At 55.1% G+C, this 17,754-nt stretch overlaps 1 protein-coding gene across 1 annotated transcript in view; it reads right to left on the minus strand.

The window, feature by feature from the left end:
• The window catches only part of CDH4 (cadherin 4), a 532,131-nt gene that overhangs the window by 67,428 nt on the left and 446,949 nt on the right, over positions 1-17,754 (minus strand). The window lies entirely within an intron of this gene.

A 17,754-nucleotide genomic window follows, 5' to 3' on the forward strand; every position in this document is an offset into this window, starting at 1 on the left:
GGCTTGATCCCACGACCCTGAGATTGTGGCCTGAGCCCAAAGCAAGAGTTGAATGCCTAACCAACTGAGAGACCCAGGTGTTCCCCAAATGTGGATCTTGAAACAAGAAGGAGTCAAGGTGGAAAATCTGGCTGGGGCCCCTCCACCACCACAGTGCCATCTTGGTGTCAAGACCCAGAGCCTTGGGACCACCTGGTAGGTCCGCCTTCCTTTCCTGTCCTTAGCAGCCCAGGATCCTCCTAGCATGTTCTTTCTGCTTTCAGAAGCTGGGCGGTTCCCCGTTGCACTAGGTCAGATGGGGTCGGAGTGGTGTTCCCTGCGGCAGAGACCTAGACAAGGATGCTTCTGTGAGTGATTGGGAAGAGGAGAAGGGGCATGGGGGAAAAGAGAGACGTGGGGTCAGCTGGGGGCTGGTTTCAGCCTCACCCCAAAGGGGAAGTTGTTGCTGTCCTGGGGTGTGGTCCTGCAGCAGAGACAGTCCAGCCTTGGGGCAAGGAAGCCGGCTTCTGTGGGCCGGCCCAGGGTGAGGGGGCCCCTCCCAGGCGTCTCCCAGTGTGGCGTGGTCAGCCCTCCATGGAGGTGTCCAGCTGTGAACTGTTAGCAGGACCCAGCGCGGGAGGGCGTGGTGCACCGGCCTGTAGGGATCTGAGCCACACCAGTGGTGCGGGCTACACCCTGCTTAACTGTCTTCACCGCCCTGTCATTACCAGCTTTTTCCTGTGTATTTTTGTTGTTGCTGACTGCCTTTTTTCTGTCCCCCACTAGGCTGTACGCTCAGGAGAGAGGGTCATCGAGTGACCCGCACAGCCCTCGGCCTGGGTGGTGTTCAGTCAGCGGCAGGTGCCCGGACAGCCTCCTGGAAGACGCGGCAGCTCCGAGCAGAACAGTCTGGGGCAGGTCTGTGGCTCCCAGGATGCTGCCCGACCCCGATTGCTAACAAGGGCTGTCGCCTGCACAGAAGCAGAGCCGAGAGAGTCTCCTTCCAGTGACTCGAGCCAGGAAGAGCTCGTCTGTCAGGGAGCCCAAGACAGAAAGCCGAGTCCACGGGAGACACAGGCTCTGCTCGGGGCTTTCTGCCTCAGTCGGATCAAGTCAGGGATCAACGGAACGGATGCCGTGACAGGCGGGCTCGGCGTGTCCTCGGATTTGTCGTCCGCACCGTGCTCCTTGTCATTCTGGTCTTCCAGACGAAGAGCCGAGGCTCTGGCGGAACTCTGCTTTGTGAATACTTAATGTGTGTTCCCTGCGTGTCTCTGGGAGGCCCTGCCCACACAGTCTCTGTTTCAGTACAACAAGACGTGTCTGCTGTGGCGTGCTGGCCCCAGGCAGGGGATAACGGATGAGGCCAGACAGGATCAAGTCCTGGGGAACCTGGGGCAGGGAGGGGAGATGGAGGTGGAGGCACCCAGGCCCTCGGCGCGAGCCCCGAGGGGCAGGTCCCAGCAGTGGGATGGAGGCCAGCCCCCAGCCCCCAAAGGAGAGGAACGGTGGGGTGTGCTGTGAGCTGGCGTTCGGGACCGTGAGGGGGGATGAGGCTGGCTGCAGGTGGGATGGGGCAACAAGGCAGCCACCAGCCCTGGGGTGTCTGTGAGGACCACCCCTGCCTGCCTTGCTTCCTGTGGGCCAATGGGGAGGGCCCCCCCCCAGCACAGTGACTTCTGCAGGGAGGGCCCGTCGCCCAAGCTGGGCCAGTGGGAGTGACTCCTGCTGGCATGAGAGTCTCCTCCTTATTCTGCTTATCCTGTTCCTCTGGCAAGGGCTCCACAGGGACACAGGATAGGGGCCCTCGCCTCCTCTCCAGCTCTCCACCTTGGTCAAGTCATTTGCCCTCTTGTTGTCTGGTCCTTGTCTGGAGATGGGATCCTGATGCCAGTCTTGCAGAGTGGTGGTCAAGAGCATATGAGAGATGGCCAGTGATGATCCATATTGTGTCTGGTATGCAGTACTGAGGGCTGAGTACTCTGTGTAGTCAGTTCCAAGGGCTGAGCACTGTGCTTAGTCAGTACCAAGTACTATGTTTATTCAGTGATGAGGATTAAGTACTGTGCTTCCTCAGTACTGAGGGCTGAGTGCTATGATTATTCAGGATCTTATATGGTGCTTAGTCAGTACCCTGGGGAGAGTAATGTGCTTTGTCATACTGAGGGTGGAGTACTGTGCTTATCCAGTACTAAGTACCATGTTTGGTTAGTACTGAGGGAGTACTATGCTTAGTCAGTAATGAGTACTGTGCTTAGTAATGAGGGCTAAGTACTGTGCTTTCTCAGTACTGAGTACTCTGCTTTGTTAGTATAGAGTACTGTGTTTAGTCAGTAATGAGTACTGTTTGGCCAGTGCTGAGGGATGAGTCCCGGGCTTTTCCAATAAATGGCAGCTGAGTACTGTGTTCTGTGAATTGAGGGCTGAATACTGACTTAGTGAGGGCCGACTACTGAGCCTTGCTGAGTTTCTGCATTGCAAATCATGGGGACTGAACACTTTGCTTTGTCATAAATCTGGGCTGAGTATTAGACTTTACTGATAATGATGCCCAGGTGTTTAGTAGACACACACAGACAGTGCTCTGCAAACCAGAGGTGGATGACTGAACAAACCAAAGGACAGGAGGCTGAACTATCAGGCGAGGCTGAGGCTCTGGGCCACAATGAAGGGGGTTCATTCTGCTCACTCGATACCACAGTGTATTAGAACCTGGTCCATTGCCAAGTCTCCGAAATCCCACTCTAACTGGCTCAAGCAGAGAGGCAATGTACTGACTCTTACCTGGGAGTGGTGTGGGTTTCAGGCACAGCTAGATCATGGCTCAAGTGATGCTCCCAGCGTGTACTTGGACTCACGGGTTCTCTCCATTTGTGGTCCCTCCCCCTTCCATGGTCACAGCCTATCAGCTGAGCCATCCAGCAGTCGGGGGGAGACTAACAGTAACACTAGCATAGTGACAGCATCCGCCCCAGTATCAGTGCCGCGCATGCAGGGCATGGAAACGTAATCATAGTAACAACAGCTGATGCTCTTCTGTAACGAGGACACTGGTGCCAGGCAAGACACTTTACCCGCAGAGACTCATTTACTCACCGCTAAAACTCTACAAGCAGTGCCAAGAGCCTTGCCCGTTACAGACGAGGAAGTGAAGTCACTTGCCCAAGACCACCTGGTTCGTAAGCACCTGAACTGGGTCCAAAACCAGGTGTCCTCCCCAGACCTGGGTGTGGTGCTCTGTGCGGTCTGTCTCAACAGGGGAGAAGCCTCTTCCCCAATGGCTCCCTCCAATCCTGCATCCAGCAGACACGGCTGGGGATTGAACAGGCGGCCTTGCCAGGCTTGGGGATAGCAGCAGAAACCAGCCACTCCATCTGTATGACTGAGTGTGGGCGAGGAGATCCCCCCAGTGACGTCGAGGTGGGAGGAGGAGCAAGATGCCAGGTGTGTTCAGAAACTTCCTCCCAGGCTGGTGTCTCCCAGGCTGGCCCTGCATGTCTGGTGCTGGATCTCAATGACCATCTGGAAGCCACCAGTCCCCCAGCCTTTGTGGGGGTGATGGCAAATGCCTGAGGGGCCGGAGGATTCAGAATGGGTGGCACCGCGTGGTAGCGACACCTTGCTCCCATTACTGGTGGAGTTCCAAGTGCCACTACGGTGCAGAGAAGGGATGATTCTCCATAGTTCTTGCTTTGCTCCGGGGACCTGGAGAGGGGCCATGCTGGGGAGCAGGGACGGTGTGCCAGCTGAGCCGGGGTACTGAGGAGGGGAGGGTAGAGGTGCAGGGTGGGCTGGGGTCCCGAGGAGGAGAGTGCACTGCTGTGTGGGTGCCCCCAGTCTAATGAGCACAGTGACTCGTTGCGTAAGGCAGGCAAAGATGGCAGAACGGGGAAGCGAGTGAGAAGCTGGTATTAATAAAAGATGTGGGTGCGGAGCTCTTGCTGCCACACTGGCAGCCTCGCGATGCCCGGCCAGCACAGCCCACTCGTGAGTGTCAGGCCTGGCTGCTGGCGGACGGACTTACTCTGCCCTGGACGGGGGGCACGCGTGACTGGGGGGACATTCTCCTCAGATCCAGGGATTTGAGCCACGGTGCTGGAAACAGGTGCCCTGGGACTCTCCCCCCAAGTTTTTACGGCCCCCGAGAACTGCCTGCCTTGAAAAGACATGGCTGTGACTGGGAAGTCAGCCTGAAATGGAGGCCGGGTCTCCACCGTCACGGGTCTCCACCATCACTGTGACTCACCCTTCTAACTGAAATCCCACTCTCTCTTTATCCTCAGTTGCAGGAGGGCTGTGCATTCCTGGGGGCGCTGGGCCAGTGTGATCGGGCCATGGGGAAGAAGCATCCGGCAGACAGGTTTGTCTGCTGACTCGAGGGGACTGCACATGTGAGGCCGTGGCAGGGACTGGGGAGGAAGGATTTGAAGCAAACCCCATCCACAGAGAGGTCCCCGTAGGAGCTCACAGCAGCGTCTCTAGAAAGCTCGAGACTCGACCTTCTTCCCAATGGCTCCTCCCCTCCCTGCCCTTTGAAGCCTTCGGATCTCCGACCAACACCACCTCCCCAAGGAGCCCTCCATGACTGCCCTGCCCAGAGTCGCTCTATTCAATTGCCTCTTGCAGAATCATCTCGAAACACTCATTACCACCTGGAGTGCATGCTGCCTACTTACCTCCCGCTTCCCTTCTGCCGAGGCCTAACACCTCGTGCGTGCCAGCAGCTGGGAGAGCTCCCGAGGCACTAGATGCCCCAGAAAGCCCGGCGAGCGGGTGGGTGAAGAGGGCTGCGGAGACCCCTGCCTCCCCGCACTCGTCCCCAGAGACCCACTCCGTGACACAGAGAAGCAGGGCCCTTCCCCGAGGTGACTCCTCCCTCCACATCTGCTGGTGTTTCTCTTTTCTCCCTGGTGCACTTGGGGTGACTGCTCGGCGCCGGGCCTACCCTGAGCACTGGAGTGTGCCTCCCCTCACTGATCCCTGCAACAGCCCCAGAAGAGTCAGGGCCAAGCCCACCGTAGATGGAGACACTGAGGTCAGGGAGGGGGGGCCGGGCTGCGAATCTGGGGCTGCCAGCTCTAACCCCTCTCCGCTTGGTCTCCACTCAACAGCGCCTGGGCTGTCTGGGGCACGGGGAGGAATGGGAACCCACGCCGGGTCTCGGGAACCCACGCCGGGTCTCAGGAACCCCAGGAAGGTTTGTGCAAGAGACAGAGCTTCCAGGGCCGTGTCCTTGGTGCCGCACCCGGTTAGCAGACATGGGCTTCTGGACCTGTGCTCGGCAGGAGGAACAGCGAGGAGCCTGAGGGCCCCCCAGGCGGGATGACCAGAGTGCGTCCTGTGCCCGGAGGAACATGGGGCCAAGACTTCCCCGTGGCAACGCCCTTCCTTCTCGAAGGGGCCCCAGGAGCACTGAAGTCTCCATCCAAGAGCAAAGGTGCCCCATGTCCATACACATTCTCAGGGAGCAGGTGGTCAACATGCTGGTTACTTCGGAGTGGGGTCCCCCAGCCCCTGGAGGACATTTGCCACCGCTGCCTGAGTCCCTCATTCATATTCCGAGCCAGGGTCCATGCCTGAGGCATCTCTGTACTGCATTCCCCGCACCGTGCACCCTAACTCCGGCGACTCCTGCCAGGGTGCTGAGGGGCCTTGCTCCTGCTCTTCGCGGGCAGGGGAAAGCTGTAGAGCTCAAGGACTCAGGGTTCCCATGAGCATCTAAGGGGACTTTGGGTCTGTTTGTCGGACACGCTGACCTGAGTGCTCACTGCATCCCTGCCATGCAGCCCAGGGAGCCCTGTCCTCCCCCTGCGTCTAGGGCCTCCAGAGAAAGTGGGCTCTGCCCCTGGTCTGACAGGATTGGGTGTGGGGAGAGGGTCATGCTGGGCCCCTGAAAGGCAGAGCCATCAACCCCCAAACCTGTGAGCGTGGCCACTCTCATGGCAGGAGCAAGGCGCCCCTCTCGTCCAGCAGTGTGTCCTGCTGATGGCTGTCGGCACTGGGGGTGCTTCCTCAGGGCTCCTGGAGCCCAAGGCCGCCCCAGTGGCTTGTCCACAGAACATGCTTGGTGGGGAAGCACTCCCTGGCCAGCCATCTCAACGGGAGGCCCACAGACTACCTGGAAGCCAGGCTGGCGTTTCCTCAAAAGGGAAAGAGTCACCACGGGACCCAGCAATTCCACCGCACAACCCCCCCGAGACCCGAAGACAGGCGGTCAGAGAATGCTTGGACACCAGCGGCCACAGCAGCACTGTTCGCGGTGGCCAGAGGCGGCCACGGCCCCGCTGTCCGTACATGGATGAATGTGACCATCCACACGACGGGATATTGTTTTGTTCTAAGAAGGAACGAAGCACCGATTCCTGCTGTAATGTGGCCTGAACCTCACAAAGGCGGTATTCGGTGAGAGAAGCCAGACACGGGAGCCCACCTATCGTGTCATTCCACTTACACGAAATGTCCCCAATAGGCCAATCCCTAGAGACGGAAAGTGGATTCGTGGTTGCCAGGGGCTGGGGAAGGGCAGTGGGGGCTGAGTGCTTTTAGGATGATGGAACGTTCTGGAACTACGTGGAATTGATGGTTGCACGACACTGTGAATGTACTAAATGCCATCAAGGGTAAATTTTACGTTGTGTGTATTTTACACCATAAAAGAAGGGGGGGGGGCGGTAGGCCGCAGTAGCCATTATTCAGAAGCTTCCAGCACAGCTTCCTGGTCTATGTACAAGTCCCCAAACCTCTGGATGCAGCTGGCCTGTGAGCAGGGTGGGGGAGGCAGCGTGAGGTCCTCACACAGACCGGCCTGCTGGGAACCTGGGTGTCCCCTTTCCTCACTGTGGAAACCTGTTTGCTTACTAAGGACCAGGGAGGCAGCATGGCCTATGTCACCGGCCATGCTGATGGCTGTGGGGACCGGATGGGGTGGTGATGAGGACCCAGAAGCTGGCTCGGCATCTCTTGATGGAGGGTGAAAAGGGGTAGCTGAGCCCTACCCCTCCAGCGGCTGGGTGGTGAACCCACAGGCAGGCCTGGGGAGCCTGCCAGACCCCCCTGTTAGACCAGAACTTAGCAACCTCGGCACTGGATCTTTCGCTATTGTGGGGGGGCCGTCCTGGGCATTCAGGGTGCTGAGCAGCGTTCCTGGCTTCTGCCCACCAGATGCTGGCGGCACCCCCACCCCATGGCGTGACAGCTAAACGTGTCTCCAGACATAGCCCAGTGTCCCGGGGGACACTGGTTGACCGTCCCAACCCTGAGCTCACCTGGCTCTGCCTGGAGGTGAAGAAGGAAGGGCCCAGAAGCACCCCCTCTCTCATCTTACTTGGGGACCCTGATGAGCTGGAGGTGAGGACAGGAGCTATTCCACGGCCACCTCTAGAAGCTGGTGGTCTCAGTGGCCAGGAGCTGCTGAATTGTCTTTCTTGGTTCCTCCAAAGACAAGTGGAACAAGCAGGGGCCACACAGGCGGACCGGCTCCTGCTCCTCAGAAAACCACGACTGAGCAGGTTCTGCACCCTGAATCCGGCCAATTAAAGGGAGCCCCCCCAACAGTTTCCCGTCCCTTTCTGCCCCAGCTCACCAGCTCTGTGTGCCCGCAGCCCACCATCCTGCAGACACCTCATTCAGAGCGAAATGTAGCCTCTTATGCTTCCTACTTACCCCCCATGCTCTTTATTTCGGGGGAGGCAATTTTGCAGTTCAGGGAGGATTTAATTCGCTCAGATCAAGTAAACACAAACGTCTGGCTGATGCCAGGCTCCAAGCCTCCCTGGGGAGGTGGGGGCCGGCCCTGGCACTTGGAGATTTGTTCTGGGCGGGGCTGGAAGGACCTGCGGCTCAGAGCCCCACCCCGAGGACCCCTCTGTGCAGAACCTTCTGTGGGCTCCTGCCCCGGGGGCGGCTGGGGGCTCTGGCCAGTGAGGTCTCCACGGCTGACCTCAGCCCAGGCCAAGCCTAGACAGGTACAGGCACAGGTGTAAGTACAGCTATAGGGTAAGTATAGGTATAGGGACAGGTGCAGGTCCAGGTGCAGGTGCAGGGTAGGTCCAGGTGGTTATAGGTCCAGGTGTAGATGTAGAGTCAGGTCCAGGTCCAGGTGCAGGTGCAGGTGCAGGTAAGGGGCATGGGTACCAGTACGAGTCTCGGTCAGAGCCTTTGTTGTGATTGTACACCGATGAGGTCACACTACTTGTGTTATTCTGCAGTCTTCTTTTTCACTTACTGAGGCTCCTTCTGTATCAATTCTTAGGTGTGGGCCTTATTCTTTCAGGCAGCACATGGCATTTCATCGCATGATTACACTATGATTTCTGTAACCAGGCAGAGAGAACTTTAAAATACATTCTCTTCTTTCATGGCTTTTTAAAAAAAGATTTACCAGATGAGAAGGAAGGATTCGGAGAGGGTGTAGCAGGTGGTTTCCTTCAAGGAGAGGTCCTGGTGGGGAAGGGGGTGCTGCGGCTCAGAGTCAGGGTCAGAGGAGTGACCCCAGAAGCGCCTGCAAGGACTGGCACACAGGATTTCACTGTGGCGTCCTCTCGGGTGTCTCCCCCCTTAGTCTGAGTTTATTTAAGCTCAGAAACAACATACCACGGGTGATCAACAGAGCATTAGAAACAATAATGGCCTTGACCTGAATTGGGAGAAAGAAACCAAGTTCTAGAAGATAACCATCCTATTTCTGGGTGGTTTCACATGGTTTGCCAGGACACGGACATGAGACAGGAGGACACCGACCCTCTGCCAGGAATCAGCTGGTGCTGTGATTCCAGCGGGTCACCGTGCGGCCCAGCCTCTGCAGTCAGGTAGAGAGCACGGGCCTCCACTGGCTGCCTCCAGTGGTCCGGCTGGCCCTTGGCCCCAGGCTGTGTGAGCTCGCTCCCTGCTCCAGGGCTCTCGGGCTGTGAGACTCTAGCGCTGGCTGGGAGGAGGTGGGCAGAGAGGATCAACAAAGGTCTTCTTGCCCCGAACCTGACACCAACCCAGGTCCACTTCCTGAACTTGCTGCCCCCCTACACCGAGTAACTCTGTTCTCCAGCCTCTGCGGATGCCCCACGAGGCCTTCTCCCCTCAGCTTTGACCACCCATCCCCTCCTTCGCTCCTCCTAGACACACACCTCTGAGATGCACACCAGGTGGGAGTGCGCTACAGTCCCGGAGAAGTCCCACAGGAAGGATATCTGCTTCGCTCTGGTCAACCCAGCACCTGCCAAAGCAGTCTGACCAGTCAGCATCCTGCTGACCCCCCCAAAAGAGCCCGTATCATACTGTGGTTGCTCTGGACGACCTACTTCGGGAAAAGCCCTTGCGAAATAAACTTTCATTAAAAAATGGTCTATTAAAGATCAGCACAATGCAGTCCTGAACAATTGTACGCGTGTTCCTCGTTCACGTTTCCAAGTTATCTGATTCTCTCAAACAGCTGAGAATTGCTTGTACTGCTGCTTTTCATAAGCTATTTAAAAAAATCAAATTTTTGTGCTGGCAGTTGTGCATAGAACGGGAAGGTAGACCAATTCCTTTTCCTCCAGACAGTAATAAGAAGAGCTGCAGATGGTGCCTTGTTTATCCTGTTTATTACTTATGGTGATGATGGTGATGATGATGATGGTGTTGATGGTGATGGTGGTGATGGTGATGATGATGGTGGTGGTGATGATGGTGGTGATGATGGTGGTGATGGTGGTGTTGGTGGTGATGATGGTGGTGATGTTGGTGGTGATGGTGGTGATGTTGGTGGTGATGGTGGTGATGATGGTGGTGATGGTGGTGATGGTGGTGATGTTGGTGGTGATGGTGGTGGTGATGATGGTGATGGTGGTGATGTTGGTGGTGATGGTGGTGATGGTGGTGGTGATGATGGTGGTGATGGTGGTGGTGATGGTGGTGATGGTGGTGGTGATGGTGGTGATGTTGGTGGTGATGGTGGTGATGTTGGTGGTGATGGTGGTGATGATGATGATGGTGTTGATGGTGATGGTGGTGATGGTGGTGATGATGGTGGTGATGTTGGTGGTGATGGTGGTGATGTTGGTGGTGATGATGGTGGTGATGGTGGTGATGGTGGTGGTGATGGTGGTGATGTTGGTGGTGATGGTGGTGATGGTGGTGATGATGGTGGTGATGGTGGTGATGATGATGATGGTGTTGATGGTGATGGTGGTGATGTTGGTGGTGATGGTGGTGATGTTGGTGGTGATGGTGGCGATGATGATGGTGATGTTGGTGGTGATGATGGTGGTGGTGATGGTGGTGATGTTGGTGGTGGTGATGGTGGTGATACTGATGATCCTGATGACAGTAAAGATATGTTTGAGAACCAAATGGGCAGCTGACAATGTAATGGAGATGCCACAGAGGTAGCTGGGTAAGAGTCAACCCTGGGCTCAGACCACTTGGGTTTAGAGGTTATTTTCTACCTTTTGATACTGGATGAGTTACTTCTCAGTCTCAGTTTCCCCACTGGTAAAATAGATACATATAGTACCTACCTCCAAAGTTTGGGTGAGTTTTAAAGAGGTCTTGTACGTGAAGCATATAGATAGTGCCTTGTCCACAGTAAGTGCTCAGTGAAAGTCTTTTGAGTGAACCTGGTGTTGAGGTGAGAGTCAGAGGCTGGACCTATAACTTTGAATGTTAGTGTGCTCATATAGTGAGTTTTGGGGTAGGTCATGGGGTAAAGGAATGAATGCGGGAGGAAAGGAAAAGGATTCACCAACCTCTAGGATCTGCAAGTCAAGTGAGAAAAATCAGCTGTTACGACATTAACTCAAACATTGTAACTGTGGCTGTTGGATATGAAAATGGCCACAGTGTTCCAGGAGAGGGTAGGGCTTGGGGAGACCCAGCATTTAAACATCCTGCTTGAAGAAGTCTTGTGGTTAAGCTTCCTACACTCAGAAGATTTAACTCCATCTTGTGATTTTATGAGGGTTAGCCCTTTTCTTATAATGTATGCGGCCCCAGTGTCCTTACACAACGTAATGGTTCCTTTACAAGGGTAAGTGGGAAGAAGACTGTAGATCAAAGAGCCTTCAAATGAAAGGACTCTTTTCCCCTTTTAAATATCCCTACAATTGGATTAAATCTGACCTGATCTCTTGTCTGGCACTGGCTTACTATTTCTTATCAAGACCCTTTTTCTCTCAAGTTTTCATGCTGGTTAATTTCAAATAAAATAATGAGGTCAATATTAGAAATATGAACACGTGCGCACACAGTCTCTCATAACAGAGGCAGATAGCTCAGTATAGGGAAGAAAATGATGGGACTTTTGCCTCCTTAGTTAAGACCTGTGGCTCTAGAATGATATTCCCCAGGAGTCTCTCTGTTTTAATTCTGTCCTGCCTCTCTACCACATCAATTCACTTAATGCACGCTATGGGGGTGGGGGGAAGGGAGACGATCTTTTCTGTATTCTTATCCATCCTGTAAGATTCAATGGCCGCTACTCATTTCAAGCCATAACAGTTACCCATGAATCCAGCTACCCGCCAGCACCCAGCATTTAGCAAGGCAGCAGTGAGATGCCTTCGCAGAGCCATGCTCGATGGGACCACCCTGAGGTGCAGAGGAAAGCTGGCATGGAATAGAGCCAAAATCTTAGAGCTATGGAGGACAATGGGATTCTCTCCCTGGGGGAGCTATTGCTCCAGATATTTCGTGGAAAATTATAACGAAAAAAGAAAAGAAGCTGATGTGTTTAATTATGGCAAACAGAATAATCGTCCTTAGAGACTTGCCTTCCTCCAGGGATTTCTTCCCCACCCTACAGACATCATCTCTTGCAATCTTCTCAGTAAAACACACTTTTTACACCAAAGAAAGCTGGCTCACAACATGGGTTTACTGCAGGGTATTTATTGACTGAGCCATGCATTGGTATAAAATTTACTTAGTGGAGAAAAGCATGCCTTATTTTTTAAAGACTTTACATAAACTGGTAACATAAATACGTTACATGCATTTATTCTTTGCTGCCAAATATTTCAGTGGACATCAAGGGATTTAGCAATTCAGCTGAGTACAGAACACACAAATGCATGGTGAAGACATCGTATCAACAATGATACGCATGGGTTTGGGAAGCAAATAGTTCTGGGTCTGAACCCTCAGCCTGCCACTTGCTAGTGCGCCTTTGGATAAGTCTGACCTTCCTAACTTAGTCTCCTCTTCTATAAAGGGATAGTGACGCCTACTGCATAAAATTGTCAAGAGGACCAAAGCAAAGATGATTATAACTTTAAGACTCATAGAAAGTGCTCAAGATATGGTGGCTGCAATTTCCTCCTCCTTTGTGACCTTCATCATTGTTACCATCATCACCATCAAGTTCACCACCACTGTTGCTACCATCACTCCGTCACTGTCACCATCATCGCAGCCATCACCACCACCATCAACACCACCACCATCATCACCACCACCAGTATCATAGTACGAGGGGCTCACTTGTTTAAAAGGAGGGACAGCAAGAGACACAACAAATGTCACCTAACCACACTGAAAAAACTAATGAAACCCAGAAAGAGATGTACCCAAGGGGACTTGTGGGGCAACTCAGAGCATCTGAACATTCTCAGAGCTTCAGACTTTATACTTCTCGAGGACTCTAGACATCGTGTCCGCTATCACAAGTGGTGGATGCGTAGCCCTCCTGTGATGACCTAGAATTTTCTTTATTTCATACCTGGAGGCCAGCATGTTTGCAACTAGGAGAGTGCCAGGAGGTCCAGAGGAGGAACTCCCCAGGTGCTCGGGTGGCGAGTTCAGCCAACAGGACTGGATGCCCGGCGGCTCTTGCTCCCTTCAGCAGGGCCTCCTACAAGTGGCAGCAGCCCCAGAATGTGTCCTTGGCTCCAGTAGGAGGCCCTGTAGGCTGGGGTCCAAGGCCAGGATGCTCACCCACTATGACCTGCCCGGTGACTCGGGCAGCAAGTCTGCTCACCTAGCTGGCCCTTCATTTCCTTGCCTGGAAAGTGAGGGTTTGGACCAAACCATCTCTAAAACGCCTCTCCTGTCTCTAAAGTCTGCTTTTATGATGACACAAAATGCAAATTTGGGGAAAGAAAGAAATTGATGCGTCTCAGCGGCAAGTGCGTGTTTGTGAAGCAGAAAGTTTTAAGACCTGCTTTATTTCTCCCGGTATCCGAGTGACAGTGTAATCGGGAGTGACCTTCACTGGCTTTAACTCAGACGGCGTGGCTGTAACTCCCATCTGTGTCGTGGAGAAAGGCTCCACTCCCCCTCCAGGGGGCAGTGAGACAACAGGCCTTCTCAGGGGAGGCCGAGGGGCCGCAATTCTGCCCAGAACGGCCGTGTGACCATGCTGGACTCCGGACACCTCTGACAGCAAGTTGCGCAGACACTGGCTTCTGAGTCAGGGCGTGTGCGAGGGGGATGGCAGTGCCGCGTCTGTCCCGAGTGGGTGCCCTGTCTCCCGCCTCCAGGACGGCAGAGCGAAGGTCCGAACAGACCCAGCGCTTGGAGGCCTCAGGCTGCAGCTGCATTTGTGCCCGACTCTGTGCCAGGAGGCAGCGTGGGCACCAGCACTCTGTGTGGCCTCCGTAGCCCAGCCGTGGCCACCCTGGCGGGTACCGTGGCAGGAGCGTGAGAAGGGGCCACGGGGGAGACACAGCCGTGGGGCTGGGAATAGCAGAGCTGAGCAAGAGGATGGTGATGCGCGGCACTTGGTCCCAACGAAGCCTGATGGGGACGCTCCTGTTTCCTACTGGAGAGGCAGAAGCCCGGCAGCCCCGGGGACTCGGGCCCTTCCGACAGCCTTCGTCTGCCCCGCTGTCGGATTTTCAGTTGCTCTTGCACAAACTGGGACATCCGGTCACACTGGGCGCGTGGCAGCATTCGGGGGGCCTGAGACTGTTCCCTCTTTAATGGGGGCACCTGCTGTCTTGTCCACCGTGGTCCCCACTACGCCCTGCTATCTCACACCCACACTGGCTCTAGGCACTTGACCTCGCAACAGGAAGCCCGAAGCCGCCCTGACTCCCCCAGTGCACCCACTCAGCGTCTTGGTTCTTACGGCTGTTTGTGTGAGGGAAGCTGGCCTCGTAGGAGCTCGTCAGATGGGGCCGGCACCGGATGGGACAGCTTAGAACCATCACAGGTCACGTGCAAACACAAAACCACCACTGCTCCAGCTCCACTCTCTCAAGTCTGGAGAAACCATGGGGCATTTTCCCCCTCCAGTGCTCGCAGCTGTGATGGGTCTGAGCCTCAGAGAGGGAGGCAGAAAGTATCTGTGTGGAGCATCAGGGACAGCTGGGCTCTGGGGGCCTTGGCAGGTGCACCTGACCACGTGCCCTGCACGCTCCTGGACAGTGTTCCTGCCAAGGGTGGCCTGTGTGCCCCACTCAGTCCCTAGAGACAGCCCTTTGCTTCTGCAGACAGCCCGGCTGTCAGAGCCTTGGTCTCCACTCCCTTCCTGCTGACAGCCCATCAGATGGTGCAGACGGTGTCTGGTGACCCCGTCTCCATTCCACGTCTTCCAATGACCTCTTTTATGGCTTTGTTTTCATGTCCCCAGTCCATCCTGTCCAAGCCCTTCCAAACACCCTCAGCTTACCAGAATTCTTTGACTTATGCCACACTTGTGCGGAACCGAGCAGAATGTGCCAGTCATGGTCTGTCGGGCCAGAATGGGAGGGACTCTCACCTTCTTCATTCTGGACCTCATACCTTTATTAAGGCAGTCTCTGTTGATGTTCAATTTCCCCGGAATGCTGCAAGGCTTAGTGTCAATCCAAACCTCGTGTATGTTTTACCTGGGTCCTGCCAAACTGGTCACAGTCGGCGTGATGCCGCCTCTGGAATGGGGCACGGATGAGTGGCCCCGGGGCAGGCCGCTGGAGCCGGCTTCCAGGAACCTGGGACTATGATCCCCACCTGTGATGGTTAGTTTTATGTATCAACTTGTCTGGGCCATGGGGTGTCCAGACATTCGGTCCAACGGTGGGTGTTTCTGGGAGGCGGTTTTTGGGTGAGATTGCCATTTAAATCCGTGGACCCTGGGCAAAGAAGACGGTCCTCCCTACAGTGGAGAGCCGCCTCAAACCAGCTGAGTTCTAACGAGAACGAAAAGACAGGCCCTCCCCAAGCAAGGGGGGATTCTCCAGCAGATGGCCTTCAGACTGTCTGCCCCACCAGCCTCCCCGAGTCCCTTATAACCGTACTGGCTCTGTTTCTCCGGAGAAGCCTGCAGAACGCACCATGTTCTCTCCCCGCCCACGGCGGACAGGTAGACGGCACAGTGGTGGGTTACGCGTGCTGTCCACCTGCCGCTCTGAAGACCACAGAAGGATAAGGATGAGGTGGGGCAGCGGGCCGTCTCGACAAGCCCAGTGCCTGGACTACTTCCTGGTGACATTCTCTGTGGGGGACACGGGGGTTTCGGGGGGACACACCCTCTAGGGCTTCCTCAGAGATGTTTCCACTGACCAGATCCTTCCTTGGACTGCGCACAGAGGAGGCGACACTGAATACCGTGGCGAGGGATGGCTCTGTCTCATGGACCCCGCGAACCACAGGTGTGTCAGCCGACACCCCCTTTATCAGTTTTCATTTTAGCACCCTAATAAAAATGCTGATAATCTAAACATGGCAATAACTCTGCTCTATAAAAGTGACTGTCTCCTCACGTTATTGCTGTCATCAGAGGCTCCATAACACTCGCAACACTAGACAAGATGGTTAGTGTATTAAAATGAATAAATGACAAAGGTTTTTATTACATGAGTGATTTTTCTAGGCATCCAGATGCTTTTTATGCTGTACTCGAGTAACGAACACATAATTCACCAACGCATTAGAGCACCGACCTTAGAATCTAAAGACACAGTCACTGCAAATAAGTAAATTATTAATGAGATGATATCTAAAAATATAATCACAAGGCCCCACCTTTCTCCCTAAAGAAGAAAGACATCTAGTAACTATTGGAGCCCAAGGAGCTAGGGAGGGACCCACCGAGGAGCTTCCCTGCGTGGCATGATGGATGCCATGGTCGGCTGAGCTCCCTTCTCCTCCCTGTCTCCCACCAAGGAGGCTAGAATTACACCTCCCTTACAGCTCAGAGTGGTCTGCGAACAATCTCTGAAGAACGAGGCATAAGGGAAAGTCTGCAGCAGGGGAGGGATCCTGGCATATTTTTGCTTTCTTGACGAAAAGCATGAAAAGAGAGTTATTACTGTCACTACTTGAGGTGGACAAGATGGCAGGAGCACTGGCAGCCTTCTTGCTACCATGAGGACATAAGCCAATAGCTAAGGGTGGTAGAATCAGGAAGTAAAGGATTTGAGTCCTTGAGCATTGCCGAGCCCGTGACCTATCACCCACTTTCTCTTTACTTCTCAGAATATGACATGAAGACCCCAGTAGTCAGACTGCTATAGGCTGGGAGCTTGTTCCTTGCAAGGAAAGTGGTCTCAGGGATGTAGAGGAGCGGGGCGTTCTTGCTCCAAAGCAGGGGGTCCCCAAGGGAAAGCATGGGCTGGCTGGCCAGTCCCAGGGCCTGCTTCCCAGGTGGATGAGGGTCCCTGGGGTGGAGTCCCCCACGGGTCCCCTCAGAATGGAAGAAGAGGAGTGACTGAACAGGAGAGGAGGAGGGAAACGTCTGCATGCATCTCTCTTGGGTGCAGGACTGGAGGCAGAGGCCTTGGTGCTGTAGGTCCCGGGCGCTGGGACCTGGAGGCACTGCAGGGAGCCCTCTAATCCCTACAGGGGCTGGTGACTCAGCTGTGTTACACCTGCAGCGTCTGGCCACCCCACGGGGACTTCTGCTGGGCCTTCTCCCCGGACCCCCCGAAGGGGGCTTGTGGCAGAGGCAAGGGGCTGAGGAGGGCGGTGCTCACAGACCCCACTTCCCATCTCCACCTCGCGACACACCGCTGTGCGCAGCCCCGGCAGCTAATTCTTCTGTGAAAGAAATCAGAAATGGTTACGAGCAAGTGGATGGAGGGAGGGGGCCTCTACTTGCTGTTCGTACTACTTTACAGAAAAGCAAAAGATACTCTGAACGTGTCCATGTGTTCGACCTAAAAGGTCCATGATGGTGATGCGAGTGAGCATAGAAACCCTTTTACTTTTTTTACTTCATTTTTCTGTATTTAAAAAAACTCCACGAAATGCTATCTATTCGTAGACGAACAACCCCTGTGCCGGTCACCTTGCCAGCAGGCCGCCCTCCCTCGCGGAGGGACGTCAGGGCCGCGGGACGCTTCTCCCTCGTCGGCTAGCAGCTCAGGAGCCCGTGCCTTCGGACCCACGCTCAGAGGTTCAAGTGCAGTTGCCCACTCAGACCCTTCGAGTCGGGTTCAGGCCAATCTGACAGGCGTGGAAGTCAGGATGTGTGGGCTCTGCCTCCAGGCACGTTACTCAGCGAGGCGCAGGGTCGGTCCAGATCCGGGGGCTCCATCTGTCCCCGGAGCTGCAGCTGGGACCCCTGAGCTCAGCTCACCCTACGCCGACCGCTTACCCTGGATCAGCAGCCAGAGTCCGGCCCCCTTTACACCTCGATCTCAGCTGTCCCTGCCCGGCCCCTGGGTCACCTGTCCTCCATGCTGCCGGGTGCACAGGACGGCACACGCTCCCTGCAGCCGCACATAGGGTGCTGTGGGTGCCCGGCTGCCGAGGAACCCAGGGCCACGTCCGTCTGGCCGGATTCTGAGCGTGAAGACTTTGCGGCGGGCCGGGAGGCCCAGACCTGCCCAGGCAGCCCCGCGGCTAGTGTGCCTTCCTTCTGCCGTCAGCCTGGCCCGA

This window comes from Ursus americanus, chromosome 22, assembly GCF_024610735.1.
Source record: "Ursus americanus isolate L20-20 chromosome 22, mUrsAme1.1.p, whole genome shotgun sequence".
Taxonomy (NCBI): Eukaryota; Metazoa; Chordata; class Mammalia; order Carnivora; family Ursidae; genus Ursus; species Ursus americanus.